The sequence below is a fragment of the Tachyglossus aculeatus genome, chromosome 3 (genome assembly GCF_015852505.1).
Source record: "Tachyglossus aculeatus isolate mTacAcu1 chromosome 3, mTacAcu1.pri, whole genome shotgun sequence".
Taxonomy (NCBI): domain Eukaryota; kingdom Metazoa; phylum Chordata; class Mammalia; order Monotremata; family Tachyglossidae; genus Tachyglossus; species Tachyglossus aculeatus.
Genome location: NC_052068.1, coordinates 87,859,002 through 87,868,319, shown reverse-complemented (window position 1 = coordinate 87,868,319; position 9,318 = coordinate 87,859,002). Strand labels below are relative to the sequence as shown.

The window sequence follows — 9,318 nt, the reverse complement described above, 5'->3', positions numbered from 1 at the left end:
ACTTTCCAAGCACTTAGTATAGTGTTCTGCACAGAGTAAGCACTCAATAAAATAAGCACTCAATTACCTAGCTGGTCTCAGGGATTGTCTCTCTTTATTGCTGAATTGTACTTTCCAAGCGCTTAGTATAGTGTTCTGCACAGAGTAAGCACTCAATAAATAAAATAAGCACTCAATTACCTAGCTGGTCTCAGGGATTGTCTCTCTTTATTGCTGAATTGTACTTTCCAAACACTTACTATAGTGTTCTGCACAGAGTAAGCACTCAATATATAAAATTGAATGAATGAACCCAGACTGCACATTTCACTCCTCTAATACCCGATCTCATCTATCTCATCACCGACCTCTCAGCCACATCCTGTCTCTGGCCTGGAAACTCTCCCTCTTCATATCTAACAGACAATTACTCTCCCCACCTTCAGAGCCTTACTGAAGGCACATCTCCTCCAAGAGGCCTTCCTTGACTAAACCCTCATGTCCTCTTCTTCCACTCCTTCTGCATCACCCTTGCATTTGGATCATCAGCCCCACAGCGCTTTTGTAGATATCCATCATTTACTTTCATTCATATTAATGTCTGTGTCCCTGTCTAGATTGTAAGCTTCTTATGGGCAGGGCACATGACTACTAATGTTATTGTATTGTTACATTTTATTGTTACATGTTTATGTACACATCTGTACTTATATTAATATCTGTCTCCCCCTTTAGATGGTCAGCTTGTTGTGGGCAGGGAATGTGTCTGTTATTTTGTTGTATTTTACTCTCCCAAGCGCTTAGCACAGTGCTTTGCACACAGTAAGCACTCAATAAATATAATTGATTGACTGATTTCATGATCACAGGTTGCACCCATTCTCTCCTCTCTGGCAATGCATGGGGCATAGTGAGGGGGTAAGTGGCACTACACAAATTACCCTAACTATTGTTTCCTCCTAGAGGGTTCTCAGTCCTGGTAGGCCCTCAGGACCAAGACTTACCCATCATCCTTGATGGGAGTTTCCCTGTCCAGCATCATCATCATCTTCATCACTGCATATCCCTCTAGACCAGGAGCATGTTGTGGGCAGGGAATGTATCTGTTGATTGTCATATTGTAATAATAATAATAATGGTATTTGTTAAGTGCCTGCTATGTGCCAAGCACTGTTCTAAGCTCTGGAGTAGGTACAAGATAATCAGGTTGTCCCACGTGGGGTTCTCAGTCTTAATCCCCACTTTACAGATGAGGTAGCTGAGGCACAAAGAAGTTAAGTGGCTTGCCCAAGGTCTCACAGCAGACAAGTGGAGGAGTGGGGATTAGAACCCACGTCCTCTAACTCCCAAGTCTGCGCTCTTTACACTATGTCACGCTCTCTCAAGCGCTTAGTACAGTGCTTTGCACACAGTAAGGCTCAACAAATACAATTGAATGAATGAATGAATATCCTGCTCAGTGACCCTGGGTTGTGGTGAGCACTGCATCAAAGCTGTGAGCTGTGTTCCAAGAATCCATTTTTGGTAAGCCTGTCCTGACATATCATGGCAAGTCAACCTTGAAAGTGATATCTGCTTTTATGAAGCAGTGTGCCCTACTGGAAAGAGCATAGGTTTGGGAGTCAAAGGACCTGGATTCTTATCCTCGCTCCTCCACTTACCTGCTGTGTGGCCTTGGGCAAGTCACTTCACTTCTCAGTGCCTCAGTTCTCTCATCTGCAAAATGGGGATTCAATGCCTGTGCTTCCTCCTACTTCAACTGTGAGCCCCAAGTGGGACCTGATTATCTTCTATCTTCCCCAGTGCTTAGTACAGTGCTTGACACATAGTAAACACTTAGCAAATACCACAATTATCAATTATTATTGCCTCTGATGTCATTCAAGTGCCAGGCTGTGTTCAGGTCTCCCAGCCACAGAAAATTTGGGATAGCTTCAAGACTATTTAGACCTTCATTTGGGATTAAAAGCTTAATGTTCTTGGGCTCTGAAAAAAGTCATGCTGACCTGTTTATTTCTGTTTTCTATTTCTCTATGTATTACTGGACAGTGCACTGCCTAGATTGCTGACTTTGCAGCACCTGCCTTACTTATGAAAGCCTGTGGTTTTTAAGTCCTGTTGTGGCTTAGCGGTATGGATGGAGAGGAAAGGGCGGATCTTGGCAATGTTGCAGAGCTGAGACCGGCAGGTTTTGGTGACAGCTTGGATGTGAGGGTTGAATGAGAGAGCGGAGTCGAGGATGACACCAAGGTTGCGGGCTTGTGAGACGGGAGGGATGGTAGTGCCGTCAACAGAGATGGGAAAGTCAGGGAGAGGGCAGGGTTTGGGAGGGAAGACAAGGAGTTCAGTCTTGGACATGTTGAGTTTTAGGTGGCGGGCAGACATCCAGATGGAGATGTCCTGAAGGCAGGAGGAGATGCGAGCCTGGAGAGAGGGGTCTCAGCTCCGCAACATTGCCAAGATCTGCCCTTTCCTCTCCATCCATACTGCTACCCTGCTCGTTCAAGCTCTCATCCTATCCCGTCTGGACTACTGCATCAGCCTTCTCTCTGATCTCCCATCCTCGTGTCTCTCCCCACTTCAATCCATACTTCATGCTGCTGCCCGGATTGTCTTTGTCCAGAAACGCTCTGGGCATGTTACTCCCCTCCTCAAAAATCTCCAATGGCTACCAATCAATCTGTGCATCAGAATCTGCAAGGCAGAAACTCCTCACCCTGGGCTTCAAGGCTCTCCATCACCTTGCCCCCTCCTACCTCACCTCCCTTCTATCCTTCTACAGCCCACCCCGCATCCTCTGCTCCTTTGCCGCTAATCTCCTCACCGTACCTCGTTCTTGCCTGTCCCGCCACCGACCCCCGGCCCACGTCATCCCCCGGGCCTGGAATGCCCTCCCTCTGCCCATCCGCCAAGCTAGCTCTCTTCCTCCCTTCAAGGCCCTACTGAGAGCTCACCTCCTCCAGGAGGCCTTCCCAGACTGAGCCCCTTCCCTCCTCTCCCCCTCGTCCCCCTCTCCATCCCCCTCATCTTACCTCCTTCCCTTCCCCACAGCACCTGTATATATGTATATATGTTTGTACATATTTATTACTCCATTTATTTATTTATTTTACTTGTACATATCTATTCTATTTATTTTATTTTGTTAGTATGTTTGGTTCTGTTCTCTGTCTCCCCCCTTTTAGACTGTGAGTCCACTGTTGGGTAGGGACTGTCTCTATATGTTGCCAACTTGTACTTCCCAAGCGCTTAGTACAGTGCTCTGCACACAGTAAGCACTCAATAAATACGATTGATGATGATGATGATGATGGTTTAGGCTGGGACATAAACTGAGTTTTCTTTCAATCTTGTTGTCATCATCAGGACATATGGCCAAATTTGCTTAAGGTTTCATAATCTGGTGTGTTTTCCTCAAGAGCACCGGTGTCAGTATAAAACAGTGACTAGATGACTGTCTTGGAAACATTTTATGATGCTCGAAACCTGGGTTTTTTCCCTCCTAAACATCATCTGTCCCATCTCCCTAATCCTCAGAAACCTCCGGTGGTTACCCATTCTTCTCTGCATCAAGCAGGAACTTCTGAACATCAGCTTTAAGGCAATCTACTTTCTCCTACTACCAATCCTTAGCTCCTCTCAAACCGACCTACTCACTGTGCCTAACTCTCAGCTCCCTCACCAATCAACCCTTTGCTCATACCCTCCTTTCCACTTGGAGCTCCTTCCGCCTTTACATATAGTAAAACACTGCTCTCCCTCTCTTCAAGGCCCTTCTTAAATCACATTTTCTCCAAGCAGCCCACTCTGATTAATCTCTCCACCTAATTTCCCCACCTATGGCTACGTCAGCATCACCCAAGCTCCTAGGTAGTCCCCTCCCCACTGTCATTGCATATGCTTACACTCACATTACACTCATCTTTGCAATCTATTGCTTCATCTTACCTGAATGTTATTAACTGTCCATCTCCCCTTGTAGATTGTAGACTCTTTGAGAGCAGGGATCATGTATACTAATTCTACTGTATTCTCCGCAGTGCTTAGTACAACATTCTGCACAGCATAAGCACTCAATGAATATTAGTGATTGACAGTTAAGTTGGAAGAGTTTTCCAGTGAAATGAAAAATGTTTTTGACTCCATTATCTTTATCTTATACCATGAAACATGGCAGCATGAAATAGGCTTCCCAAGGCCCCTTTTTACATTGATGAGAAAGGGTCAACAGGTCACCTGCAACTCCCACTTGACTAATCATACTTAAGGCTTAAGTGTGGCTTAAGAGAGCAGTGAAGTTTTCAGGACAGGCAAACTGTCTTAGCAGTTGCTATTAAAAGAGATATAATAAGAGTATAGCAGTCTCGATGTTGCTTCCTGGACTTTTCCTGCTCCACCTATGGCAAAGATCAAATCTCTTGTGTAGAGTTTTTGTCCTGCAGCCACACTATGATTCAGGTTGTGCAGGTGTAACTCTAGTCTCCAGTAGCAGGTCTAGGAGGATGTACTTCTCCTGGATTTGCAAAGCAGGGAGATGCCCCAGTAATTTCCACAGTCAGTATTTTTTCACTTTTCTTCTTGAAGATGGTGATATTGATGGCCCTTTCCTCTTCATCCAAATCACTACTACACTGATCCAAGCATTTACCATATCCTGCCTTGACTAAGGCATTAGACTCCTCACTGATTTTCCTGCCTCCTGTCGCTCCCCACTCCAGTCCATACTTCACTCTGGATCATTTTTCTAAAAAATAAAAGTGCAAGCCATGTTTCCTCACTCCTCAAGAACCTCCAGTGGTTGTCCATCCACCTCTGCATCAAAGAGAAACTCGTTACCATTGACTTTAAAGCCCTTGATCAGCTTGCCTCCTATCTTACCTCACTGATTTCCTACTAAACCCATCCCACACACTTAGCTCCTTTAATGCCAACCTACTCATTGTATCTTGATCTCATATATCTCACTACTGATCACTTGCCTGGTTCTCCCTCTGGACTGGAACTCCCTCTGCCTTCATATATGACAGACCACCACTCTCCACCATCTTCAAAGCTTTATTAAAATCACATCTCCTCCAAGAGAACTTCCCCAACTTCCCCTACTCCCTCACCCTCTGCGTCGTCCTTGAACTTGGATTTGTACCCTTTAAACACTTGATATTCACCCCACCCACAGCCCCACAGAACTTATGTACATATCCATAATTTTCATGTTTGTTTCCCCCTCAGGACTGGAAGCTCCTGGTAGGCAGGGAACGTGTTTACCAATTCTATAGTAGTCTCCCAACTGCTTAGTACAGTGCTCTGCACACAGTAAATACTCAATAAATACCATTGATAAATTTACTGATTGATCTTTGAAGTCCTATTGCATCTTATAAGTGCCCCAAATACTGAGGAAGAGCTCCAGGAAGTATCTGGGGTTAGGTTTACACTTTGTTTATAGATGTTATTGAAATGCCACCAGATCTCAGCTGTTTTATCATTTTACATGGCTTGGATTTGTGGAGGTTTGAGGAAAAAGTCTTTAATTTGGTGGCCGTTAGCATATCCCTCCCACTCTCAGGATCACACTTGGAGAGTTTTCAGGCAATCTACTACAAGTCAAAACTCATCTGTACTGGGCAGCAGGGGCATGGAGAAAGTCGAGGGAGGAGACTTAAGTTTACCGCATGGAAGAAGGCAGTGGAAAAGCACTTCCATATTTTTACCAAGAAAACTCTATGGATACACTACCAGAACCACTGCAGATGGAGAGTGGGGTGTTCTCAGAAAGATGTGTCCATGGAGTGGCTATGGGTTGGAAACGACTTGACAGCATAAGACAAGACAAGCATCACCCTGGATCTTTTTAACTTTGGATTTTATCACTAGTCACATGTTTCATAACTTGATCTGCAAGCCCTACTAAAAGCATATCTCTTCTACAAAGCCTTCCCAGAATAACCTCTCATTTCCCCACCTTATTCTCCCTCCCTTCAGGGTCACCTATGTACTTGTGTTTGTAACCGTTAAGCACTTTGATACTCACCCAGCTTCAGCCTCGCAGCACTTACGTATTTAATCATACACTCTGCCTCTATCATAGCCTCATAGACTTTTAGTATTTCCTTATATGTAATTTATTTTAATACCTGTCACCCCACTAGATTGTAAGCTCCTTGAGGGTAAGGATCATATCTACCAACTCTAGTATACTGTGCTTTCCCATATTCAATGCTCTGCACATGGCAAAAACCACTGATAGATTTATGTGTCGATGTGACTTTTTCTAGACCTTCGTTTTGTTACAATCATAAGGACCTGCAAAGCTTGATTGACATATTTCTTGCTTTGCTGTAAGTAGTTATAATTTCTGAACCCAAATATGAAGTTTCCCCCTTAGCTATTAGCTACCATTGTCAATCACTGACAACCTTCACACAATTTGACATATAACTGTGTCACTGCAAGTCAGCACAAATTCCCCACCATTCTTGTTGGTGGGTGTCACTATTATTATCATTGTGTAGTTGTCGGGTGGAGAAATACATTCAAACTGAGGGAAACATTCATAGCATCACAGAATGTGAGGTTTGAAAGGGACTTCTCTAAGGTCATTTACTCCATTCCATCACCGTACAAAGCTGCCTTCTTCCACCACCCAAAGTTTCAGATAGAGATTTACTTGGTTTCTTCTCTTCAACCGGTTTCATTACTTGATAATGGCTTATGGGAGGTGAGCAAAACCCTCCAAGCCTTCTTAGGAAGCCCTTTCTGAGAGTTAAAAGATTCAGGAGAAAGGAGGAATTGGTGAAATCAGTAGACGAATCCTAGAGATCAGCTTCAGATGAAGAATCTATTGGGGCCACCAATCCTTCGCTTAGGGAGGCAGCTGGCCTAGTAGAAAAGAGCACAGGCTGGGACATCAGGGAACCTGGGTTCTAGTCCCATTCCCACCCCCTTTTTTTAATGGTATTTGTTAACCATTATGTTCCAGGCACTGTAGTAAGCACTGGGGTTGATAAAAGCTATTCAGGTTGGACACAGTCCATATCCCACAAGGGGTTCCCAGTCTTAATAACTGTATTAATAACTGTTTTACAGATGAAGTAACAGGCACAGAGAAGAATCTGTACATTCATTCATTTAATTCATTCAATCATATTTACTGAGCGCTTACTGTGTGCAGAACACTGTACTAAGTGCTTGGAAAGTACAATTAAGCAATAAAGAGACACAATCCCTGCCCTCACCAGGTTTATAGTCTAGAAGAGGGGAGACAGACAACAAAATGAGTAAATAGGAATCAATATAAATAAATAGAATTATAGATATATACACATCAAAACAAGGAAACAGGCATTAATATAAACAGAATTAAAGCTTTGTACATATATACACAAGTGCTGTGCGGTGGGAAGAGGTGGGTAGAGCAAAGGGAGCAAGTCAGGGTGACACAGAGTTGGGGGGGAGCTGAGGAAAAGGGGGGCTTAGTCTGGGAAAATAGGGACTGCCCCTCTCAAGGTCACACCTGGAGAGTTTCCAGTACTCTACCAGTCTTGACTATGGGAGGGAGATTCAAGCAGAGGCATTCCATTCCTTGCCTGGGCAGTGGCTAGCGAGTGGAAACCAATCTGCTACAAGACAAAACTCACCTGTGCTGGGCAGCAGTGGAGAGAGTTGAGGGTGGAGACTCATGTTTAGTGCACAGAAGGAGGCAATGGTCAACCACTTGCATATTTTTACCAAGAAAACTCTACAGATACACTACCAGAACAAATGAAGATGGATGTGGGGCATTCTTGGAGAGATGGGTCCATGGTGTCTCTCTTGGTCAGAGATGACTTGACAGCACAAGACAAGACAAAATGGGGATTAAATACCCATTTTCCTTCCTTCTTAGGCTGGACTGCCTCATATGGGACAAGGACTTAACCTGCTTTATTTTGGATCCATCACAGCACACTATGGTCTAGTGGAAAGAACACGGGCTTGGGAGTCAGAGGACGTGAGTGCTAATCCCAGCTCTGCCACATGTCTGCTGTGTAACCTTGGGCAAGTCACTTCACTTCTCTGTGCCTCAATTACGTCATCTGTAAAATGGGGATTAGGACTGTGAGCCGCATGTACCCCACCATTTAGAACAGTGTTTGGTATGTAGTAACCACTTAGAAAATATGACAATTATCATTATTACTATTATTAGTATACAGCAAGAAAATAATAAATGGTCATTGATCAATCAATAGCATTTATTGAGCGCTCACTGTGTGCAGAGCACTGTACTAGGTGCTTGGGAGAGTACAGTACAACAGAGTTTATAGACGCATTCCCTGCCTACAGTGAGCTTACAGTCTAGAGGAAGAGACAAACATTAATAGAAATAAAATAATAATAGTATACAAGATTTAGAGAAGCAGCGTGGCTCAGTGGAAAGAACCCAGGTTTGGAGTCAGTGGTCATGGGTTCAAATCCCGGCCTGGCCAATTGTCAGCTGTGTGACTTTGGGCAAGTCACTTAACTTCTCTGTGCCTCAGTTACCTCACCTGTAAAATGGGGATTGACTGTGAGCCCCCCGTGGGACAACCTGATCACCTTGTAACCTCCCCAGCTCTTAGAACAGTGCTTTGCACATAGTAAGCGCTTAATAAGTGCCATAATTATTATTATTATTTATCTTCACAAGCTGCTTTTCAATTCCTCAGGAGCATTACTGACAGGTTCTTTAGCACCTATAGTCACAGAAACTACTCCTAAGACTAACTGGATGTAGTGAACTAGTTAATGAGAAATCCATGTGTCTATGGCCCTAGTTCCCTGCAACTTATTAAAACAGAAGAAACCATTGATGCTGGAATTTGGAAGGGTCAATTCAAACTGCAGCAGCAAAAGAGCTCTGGGCACTGGCTTAATAATTAAATTATAATGCAATTATTAGGCTGCTCAGGCAAAAAGATTAAATCTGAGTATTTTATGGTACCTAAAACAGGGACTAAAGGACAAAAAATATCCAGAACTAAATTAATACCATCTTCTCCCAATTATAGACTCCCTCCGGTGAATATAAGGTTGCCATGACGACTTCCCAGATGAAAGGGTATGTTTGATAGGACCAAAAATAAAACACAGCAGGAATACAATGTTTCGATTTTGATCTCTGTGCCAGACTAAAATAAATATATATATATATGTATATATGTATGTGTATATTTTGTGAAAGGCTAAATAGTTCTGTTTAAACACCAACTGATGGTCACCTGGAATGTTGGTCATTATTTGATGTCTTCTCAGCACCTACAGGCTCTTTGCAGTCTAGCCAGCAGAATGGTTTTTTTTGCCAGGCCTCAGAATCTTCCA

General features: G+C 43.6%; 1 non-coding gene across 1 annotated transcript; it reads left to right on the top strand.

The window, feature by feature from the left end:
• Window positions 1–7,474: 7,474 nt before the first annotated feature.
• On the top strand, window positions 7,475–7,606 carry LOC119926247. The gene has a single exon (XR_005450136.1). It is a non-coding gene; the product is annotated as a small nucleolar RNA SNORA7 (small nucleolar RNA).
• The last annotated feature ends 1,712 nt before the right edge of the window (window positions 7,607–9,318 follow it).